This window comes from Lynx rufus, unplaced genomic scaffold, assembly GCF_022079265.1.
Source record: "Lynx rufus isolate CCGP_SWC_20201006 ecotype Redwood Valley unplaced genomic scaffold, mLynRuf1.p SCAF_9, whole genome shotgun sequence".
Lineage (NCBI taxonomy): Eukaryota > Metazoa > Chordata > Mammalia > Carnivora > Felidae > Lynx > Lynx rufus.
The window spans coordinates 97,892,818-97,901,924 of NW_025814897.1; the positions used below are offsets into that span (position 1 = coordinate 97,892,818).

At 52.7% G+C, this 9,107-nt stretch overlaps 1 long non-coding RNA gene across 6 annotated transcripts in view; it reads right to left on the reverse strand.

Annotated features, from left to right (window-relative positions):
* Positions 1-8,895, reverse strand: part of LOC124505268 (uncharacterized) — a 28,118-nt gene extending 19,223 nt beyond the window's left edge. For 3 of the 6 annotated variants that reach the window (XR_006960602.1, XR_006960600.1, XR_006960597.1), the window contains exons 1-2: positions 8,797-8,895; positions 83-2,489 (exon numbers count right to left, since the gene is read on the reverse strand). This is a non-coding gene — a long non-coding RNA (uncharacterized LOC124505268). Of the gene's footprint in view, positions 1-82; positions 2,490-3,184; positions 3,533-4,140; positions 4,255-8,796 lie in introns of all 6 variants that reach the window. The other 3 variants (XR_006960599.1, XR_006960598.1, XR_006960601.1) reach the window with 3 other exon arrangements.
* Positions 8,896-9,107: the final 212 nt, after the last annotated feature.

A 9,107-nucleotide genomic window follows, 5' to 3' on the forward strand; every position in this document is an offset into this window, starting at 1 on the left:
AGAAAAAGCCCGAAACCTGGTCGCTCTCCTCCCTCCCCGCCCCCCCCAATCCGGAAGCCCCAGGGCACAAAGGGGAATTTACCAGTTGGTGGTGAGAGGGGTTCAGACCCCAGCCCAGCACTCGCTAGCTGGGTGACCAGGGACAACTGTCTTCACCTCTCTGAGCCTCCTCCGCTTAGTCATCTAGAAAACAAGGAAGAGAACCACGGCCGCCCGCCTCTCGGCTTTGCCAGGAGAACAGGATGAATTTGTGAACATAAAAACAAACCCTGAAGGGCTGTCCCAAGAATTGGAAAAACACCTCGAGGAGTTTTGTGTCTTTTTTTTTTTTTTAAGGTTACAAATAGCAGAAGCAGCCCCTCCATGAACTGCTTACGTTTTACTTGGCGGTGGGGCGGGAGGTGGGGGGGGGGGGAAGCACTAGTGTCCGCCCCCACCCCCAGCCCCCCCTCCATGGAGCAGACCTTGCTCTGTGCTCTCCTCTGAACATTTAGTTCTCTGGGCCTAAAATCACTGAGTTTTCAAACTGTTCCTGTTCTGGTTTGCTCTGTGAAAGCTGTTTCTGCAGAAGAGCGGTTTCAGCCCCTGGGTCTGCAGCGCGGAAGCCCCTCAGAAGCTTTGGTGGGGGTCGGGACGGGATGGGGGGAGGGCACACGACTACCACCAGCACCAGGTTTCGGTATTGCCCGAGGGCATCCTCCCCTGGAGGCCCTTCCGTGACACCAGCCTTCCCGGGGGAGGTGACAGTGGGGAGGCAAAGGGCCCTCATTGTGCTGAGGGGGAGGGATTGACGTCCCCCTGGCAAGGGTCCTGGGAGACCCGTATGAGGCCTGGCTTTGTTCTCATGCCATCACCGTGAAGGAGGCTGGGAGAAGGGCCCTGCGGGGTAACCCTGGAGCCCCCGCACTGCCTAGGAACCAGCAGAAGGATGCCAGCGGGGCCAGACGGAAGCACTTTGTTTTTGCGATTTGGAAGGGAGGATCCCAACAGGAAACCAGTGACTGTAGGAGTCTCCTGTTGCCAGGGCCTGTGCGAGGCTCCTTCAATGGCAGCTCACTGTATCCTCGAATGACTCTGTAAGGCCGTTACAACGGCCCCCTTCTCCAGATGGGGCGGCTGAGGCTCAGAGGAGTTAAATGAGCCACCTAAGACCTTCCCCCACCCAGTTAACGACCGCGGTGGAGGCAGGATGGTCAGCAGCATAGAGTGAGCTGGTGGGGAGAGGGCAGAGGGAAGGAGACTTCCCAGGAGCTGTGCAGGCCTCAGAATTCATGTGGCCCCCCGGGTCAAGGTGATGTGCGCCAGTTGGCTGATCTGTCTGGCGGGGGGCACCATCCAGCCAGCCGACCCTGGCTTACCGGGCACATGCTGGGGGGATGGCTTGGCGAAGACCGAGATGAATAAGACTGGACCTGATCTTCAAGCCCAGCACGGTCTGCACGACCAAGCAGGCCACGGGCATAAGCGTAAGGCAGAGTGACCACTGTCATTATAGAGGGGTGCGTGGGAAGGGCTGTGGGCCGGAGGACGGTCACCAGCGGGATCAGAGGAGGCCGCTGGAGCCCGGCCATGAGAAAGAAGGGGAGAAGGAGTGCTGCTTTGCTCTAGCAGAGCTCCAGCCCACGGGATCGTGGGCCACATGGTATGTTACTGCTTGCGTTTCACACGGGCCCTGCTAGATGGGAGGTTTCCAGCTGGTTCTTCTTTCAGTCTGCTCTCGGCCACGGTGTGGTCTTTTCCTTCATGCCGCCACCATCACTCTAGACGCCTAGGGCCCCCCACCTTCTGGTTGGGGGAAAGTTGGGACTCGGAGTTACCCACCCATCCAGGTAGGTTGGAGGAGGGCTGAGCAGTGTCTGGGCACAAGGGCATCACTCCGGACCAGATGCTTGGTCAGTGACCTCTGAGCCCGTCCTCGGTGGTTCACACAGACAGTGATGGGAAAGGAAACTCGGGGCTCATGTGACCTCCCCGAGGCCCCCTGATGCTGATGAGAGCCTCCCTGCTCCCGCTGGGGCTCAGGGTGTCTCCATAACCCAGTCTCCTTGGTCGTTCCTTTCTCCCTCCTGTCTCTTCTCACCTCACTCTGCAAGGATGCATCCCAAAGCGGTAGAGAGCCAGGACTCTGGAGCCCAGCCTACTGGGCTCGAGCCCCGGCTCTGAACTAGAGCTGTTTGCCTTGAGGCAAGTGACTTAACCTCCGCCTCGATTTCCTCATCTGCAAAGTGGGGATAAGAATAGGGCTTACCTCTTTGGCTCGCTGGGAGGATTCGTGCCAAGCACATGCTTTTTCTGAGACTCCACGCTGGCCTCCAGGAGATGAAATGCCACACCGGTTATCCTCAGGGAATCCTCAGCGGGGGTGGGGGGGGGGAGTGACGGTGTGATTCAGGCAGACGATGGTCATTGCAAAGTAGGGGTCCAGGACGCAGGTGAGGTGAACGGTCAGAGGAGAGAGCAGTCCTGTTGGAGAGTTTAAAACCTAAATTCTGGAATGGAGAAGAAGCAAAGAGAAAAAAGCGAGGGCTAAGTGTAGCATCTAACCCGGCATCAGGGCAAATAATGTGGGATCGGACAGGGAGCGATGGACGATGAGGGAAGGCACTCCAGGTGGAGGGTCCTGGCTGGGCAAAAGCACGGCGGCAGGGAGGCACGAGGTGATACACGGTGGATGTCGAGAGCGGGTCTGTGAAGGGACATCCGTGAAGCCAGACGCCTCGCCGGGGGCCCGCAGGGCTGATCTCAGGCGGTCCTTACACTAACCCCGTGAGTCCTGTTATTATCTGTGTTTTATAGATGAGGAAACTGAGGAAGCTCGAGGTGGGGAGCTCTTTGCCCAAGATCACTCGTTAAATGGTGTCTCTGCACCCTGAGTTCATCCATCTGTCTGCAGAGCTGGGAACTTGCCCAGTGCCCCACGCTGTTACCCAGGCAATGGGAGAAGAGTCACGGAGAAATGACGGGGAAGCTGGTTCAAGGCCAGGAGGAGGTCCTGGACAGCTCTACATGGGGGTTTCAGCTTCACCCTCCTTAGGAAGGCCGGTCACCCACAGGGGCCTCACACGTGTAGGGGTGTCCCCAGACACCTAGAGTCTCAGCCGTGGGCTTTTTATATTTCTGGTTTTATGCTCCAAGACTTTGTCAGAGGCTGAATTCTGTGTTCTACTCAGCTCCCAGTTCCTACCTGCCAGGAGGAAATTTTTCCATGGGCCCGCATCCTGGTGACTCCAGCATAAATCAAGGCTTCCCTGTGTTCCAGATGTCCGCTTTCTCTTCTTCGGTGGGTCCACAGTATTTCAGAGGAGCAGTTTTCAACCCCGGGTGCCAGTGAGAATTAACCGAGAGCTTTAAAAAATTCCAATGCCCTGGGCTTGCGGTCTATATGAAGGCCCAGGGGTGAGGCATTTTCAAAGCTCCTCAAGGTTGAAAAGCCCTGCTTTGGAGAAATCTGCCGGAAAAGTCTGCGGCCCCTCTCAGCGCGGCTGGGGGTTTCCTCTCCGCTCACATCAGCATAAATCCACCTTATTAAAGCCTGCGAAACACAAATCAAAAGGTTCCTGCTGGCCAGAGAATGGGTCTTTGGAAAACGGAGCTGAGGTGTCCTGGGGCGAGTTCTAACTGTGCCCGGGGCCAGTCCAGCCATTGTGACTTCAGAGCCACCCTGTACCCGCGTAGTTCAACGCCCGTTCGGCCGGGATAGCCAAGGCCCCGCGGAGATTTTTATTGTCCGTTTTATATTGTCGAACGGCAGCCTTAGATGCTTGTGGTCATAATTTTGAAATATTAAATCACACTGAGCATTAAGGGCTGTGTTTTCTGTTAGAAGACAAGTTAATTGGCGCTCTTAATCTTTAATTTTGAGATTTAAGCCGGTTTCCCATTTAGCTCTAATTGGTAGTGTTCCGACAGCCCTCGCTGACCCCAGAAGCCTTTGATATGCTTTAGAAATCCTTTTATGGAAGCCCCTTTTTCTTCTGCCCTGCACATTTAATAGATTTGTATTTCCTCCGTCATCTTTCCTTCTGTGGAGATATTTTAAAATCGCACCGTGTGTCTGCAGGGAATAAATGCCTCCTCTCCAGCAAATGTTTTTTTATAGTGATCGGCAAAAGAGGATTAATTGCCCCCATTCACACACACCTCTTACTCGCTGCGTTCCATTTTCATACGGAGATGTTTAATCCTTTCTTCCGCAGCCAGGCTGGATTTGTCGGTAAATGCTTGTGCTCTCCAAGTGACGTTTCTGGAATAGACCTTAAGAGAGCATCTACTCCAATCACTCTATTTTACAGATAATAATCTCACCATAATAATGCTTTATGTGTCAGGGGAGAGCACTCATTGTGAGGATAGGGATGAGGGTGGTAATGAGCCCTTCGTCCCTGGAGGTGTTCAAGCACAGTTTGGAAGCAGCTTGTCAGGCGTATTTTAGAGGCGAATACAGCATAAGAACTGAGAGGTTTTAGCGTCTTCTGACTTGGGTTTAAATCCCTGCTGCTTACTGGTCCCGTGGCCTTGGGCGGCTTATCAGCCATTCTGAGCCTCTCTTTCCTACTCTATAAAATGGAGTTAATAACAATACTTAGCACATAAAGTTACAGTAGAACCGAGTGAAATAATACCTGGCCCTTAGTGAGCACTTAATAAGTGTGGGTTACTGTTATTAAGTGTTATAGATGGCAGCCGGACTTCAGGAGTGGGAGAGCAGCGAGAACAGGGAAGCAATTGTCATAAAGACCTTTCCATCATCCTCAATCCCCAGAACTCAGTCACCCACTAGCCTTTCCAAAGTGCCGTCACATCTGGAACCTCGGTGTACCCTCACGGCGGTCCTTTATCCAGACTACATAACAGTGTCGCGAACGGGAGGCTCAGAAAGGTGTAGTGAGTTGCCTAAGGTCACGCAGCATAAGGATAGAGCCCCTGGAATCCCAACTGGTCCGTACCCCTCTCTACCCCCTGCTTCCACGGAGACAATGCTCTTGTCTATCGGTTCCGTTATCCCTCTGGTTTATCACGAGGATGTATCTTAATATCGCAGGACGTTCCTGAGCGGGGTGGGCATGCTTCTGGCCTGCCCAGGTTCTCACCGTGAGGGTGCCGCTCGCCAATTCAAATGCAAGACTTGGAGCTGTTTCTTTTACTCCCAAGTATGTAGGGCAATCAAGCAGTCCGGTAATAATCATACATAATGTCGGATACTCCTAATGTACTTGTTTCGTGTGGCACTCTTAGAATGTTAATTTGATACAAGGAACATTATTACTCCATATTCATTAAGTCGCGTGTTAACCTCTTTTAAAAACCCCTTTTCCAGCAATAATAGAAGACAATTTTACATGAGGAAAGTCATTTGGGAAAGAAGATCCGCTCGATAGGCTTTCCCCGAGCCTCGCCACAGCCTGGCCTGACCCCGCTGCGTTCTTCCACACGGTTCCCGTCTCCCCGCGCCGCGGTTTAACAATATGAAGTAACAAAGGCCGTTTACACCGCGGGCCCATGGACCCATCTCGTAGGAGGGGGTTCCACCGGCCCAGCTCACTGCTCAGCTCCCGAGAGCGTCCCCTGGCAGAGGCCCTGTGTAGTCAGCCTTTTGCATCAATGTTATGTTCCCAGGAAGCCTCAAGGCTCCCAATCAGGACAGTGAGAATCAGAGGAAAGAAGGGAACAGGTTGGGGTGGGGAGATCCCGACTCTCCTTAAAGACGTACACACTCTAAGAGTTGGGCTGGAGAAGTTGGAACATGGATGAAAGCGGGCCACCTTACCTTATGAGGTAGCCCGTCTAGAGACGCCGAAATCCACCAACATCCCCCAAGCCGGGGGCGGGGAGGGGGGTCCCACCCTGTCTCTACACTGGGCGGCCCCGGTTTTGTTCTCCAAGCTGACTCTGCACAGAACTTTCATGTGAAGAAGGCACTTGGAGCCCAGGCATCCTGAACCTGTCTTACCCCCCCGTGTTTTGCAGATCAGGACACCAACGTCCAGGGAAGGACGGGGTTTTATTCCAGCCGTGTGGCTGAGTTGGCATGAGAATTGAATTCTAACTCGGCTGCGGCACACGCTCTCGATTGCATTTGCCCTGCGGTAACACCAACACCGTAACATCCTTCCCCTGATCTTGGGGGGCCGATACTATTTACTGCGTCCTGACGCCATGCCAGAAACTTGTTCTGGACAGCACGCACCCTCCCTTGTAAGGCTGACGGCAATTCCACATGGCAGCTATAGCTGTCCCCGTCCTGCGGGTGAGGTCACTGGGCTCTGGGAGGCGAAGCTCTCGTGCGTGGTCAGCCAGGGCGTGGCTGAGCTGCGCTTGAATCCAGGCCACTGCTGGGATCCCAGCCTCTGCCCTTCATCCCTGTGCTTTACTGCCTGGAACCAATCGCCTGGAGCCTCCATTTACTACTCTGTGAAAGCAAGTGCCTCATTCCCGTCCAGCCCAATTTACACTCGAGGTTCAAGTCGAAGGGATATAAAAATTCTTGGCCACATCAAAAGTGCTGTAAAAATGCACAACTCGATACTGATGCCATTATAAAATGTGGACAAATTATTTGGTTTGGGGCCTTTTTGTTAATGCACTAAAGTTTCTGGCAGGAAAAAGGGGTCTTTGCTCAACAGTGTATGATGCATTATGGGTTTATTCATTCAAAAACTTTTATTTAGAACCCTTTCTGGGTTCAACATTGGCTCAGGCACCAGGGATTCAGAGACCAATAAAACCAGTCCCAAGCATCTTGAGGGTTGGGTAGATGCCCAACCAAGATGCCCAAGCATCTTGAGGGTTGGGCATCTTGAGGGTCCTTGGAGTTTGCCAAGAGATAAAGCAGTGATTCCATTCCAGGGAGGAATGATCTGGAAGCTTACAAGGGCACCGAGGGGGCCTAGACCAAGTGTGCTGGCCAAGAACGCAGGCTCTGCTCTAGATTGCCTTGAATCCACATCCTTGTTCTTCACTTACTAACTGTGTACCCTTGGGCCGTATCCTTGGCCTCCCTGTGCCCGAGCTTTATCTTCTGTAAAATGGGAATTATGAGAGGCGATAACAGAGTCCTACCTCAAAGGATTGCTATAAATATTTCATGAGCCAGGGACTCTTTGGAAGTCTGATAAAGACTAGAGACTCCTGGGAATATTGTTTTTCAATGCATCCAATAAAAATATATTGGATTAGAAGGTGCACTAATTACATTAAAAATAGTATCAAAATATTAAAACCACAAATTTATAATTTAGCACGATATGTGCTTCTTTATTAAAGCATTCAATAATTAGATCCAGAGGCAGGTCTAATAAGCACCATAATTTCGAGGCAGTGATAGGCGTAAGTGGTATCTCAAGGCATCTGCACCTATACAACGTGAGAGGAATTTATATGTGATTTCTAGAGGTGACGCACAACTAAAGGAAATACTCAACTCAGTCGACATCAGTGAACGCAGAGCTGTGATTTTTTCTTACTCCCTTCCAAGTTCTCTGACCCCCTGAATTCTATCCAGATGACCCTCTGGAGGCCCGTGGACCCGGGTGGCTAAGTCCTGCCCCTAGGGAGACCCTCTGGTGAAGGGAAGGACGGGGCATGAGGCTGACGGGCTGGGCAGGAGCAGCCGCGGTGGGCTCAGGAAGGAGACCTGCCCTCGCGAAGCCGCCGTGTAGGTGGGGAGCCCTGAGGTCAAAGCGGTTGCCCCGTGCGGTGTCTTGGAATTGAGTTGCGCCGGTTGAGTAATGACGTGCCAAGACTAAGCTTGGGCGTTTCCAGAAACTGATGCACCTGCGTCATCCTCCGCTTGTAAGAACTACGTGCTGGTTAAAGGCGGGCTCTGCCAGGGGCGCCTGCGTGGGTCAGCCTGCTGAGCTTCCGACTCTCGATTTCGGCTCAGGCCACGATCTCACGGTTTGTGGGTTCGAGCACCCAAGCCTCAGCCAGGTGCACTCACGGGGTAAGTGCTCTGCGAGCATCAGGTACTCTTGTCCTTGTCATTTGCGACAGCGCAGTTAGCACTGTAAAATGCCATCAGGTTGGGAAGCCAGAATGAGCCCCTCGTAGACGGTATAGCCCCGAGGTTCAGACACAGGCTGGGGCTCGAGACCACCGGCTTGAAACCAGGCTCTGCCTCTAACTGGCTGTGTAACTGTGAACGGTGTTCAGCCTCTCTGGGCCTCAGTGTCTGTCCTCCATAGAACCAGAAAAATAATATCATCAACTTCACAGTGTGGTTGCCAAGACTGAATGATGTATGTAAAAGGCTTAGAGGGGCGCCTGGCTGGCTCCGTCGGTTAAGCGTCCGACTGCGGCTCAGGTCACGATCTGACAGTCCGTGAGTTCGAGCCCCGCATCGGGCTCTGTGCTGACAGCTCGGAGCCTGGAGCCTGCTTCGGATTCTGTGTCTCCTTCTCTCTCTGCCCCTCCCCTGCTCGTGCTCTGTCTCTCTCTTTCTCCCTCAAGATAAATAAGCATTTAAAAATGGGCTTTTTTACTTAAAAAATAAAAATAAAAAATAAAATGCTTAGAATGATCGCAGGCTCATGTTAGATGCTCATCTGTTAGCCCCATTATTAGCATTGATACTTATTGCCCAGTGAGTGACCCTAGCAGCCCCTAACACCTATACTTTGCTATTTCCTAAAATCCGATAAACTTCGTTAAAAGTCTAGGAAGGCACTTAACAAGCTCAGTTACTTCTTCTATGGAATAATTTATCGGCCAGAGCCACGGTCACAGATCAGAGAAACTGAGAAGGTTTTTGGAGCAGTGAAAAACCCACGTATACTATGCCCATCATATACCACTTACGTTCCCGTATTCGATCCTCACCGGGGCCTCTCCGAAGAGTTCCCATAATCCCCATGTTACCGATGAACAAATTGGAGGTTCAGAGAGGAGAGGAGAGGAGCCCAGGTTTGAATCGCTGAGTGACAGAGCTAGAATTGGAACCCAGTTCCGTCCTACCCCCCGACCCCCCCCCCCCGGAAGTCTCAGCGGCAAGGACTATTTCCTGCTGAGCTGGAAGGGTGAGGCCCGTCCGCCTGAAGCCAGCCTCCTTGATCCCCACGCTGTGGTCCCTGTGGGTCCAACAAAGCTGACAGCAGCCAGCATGTTTGCTC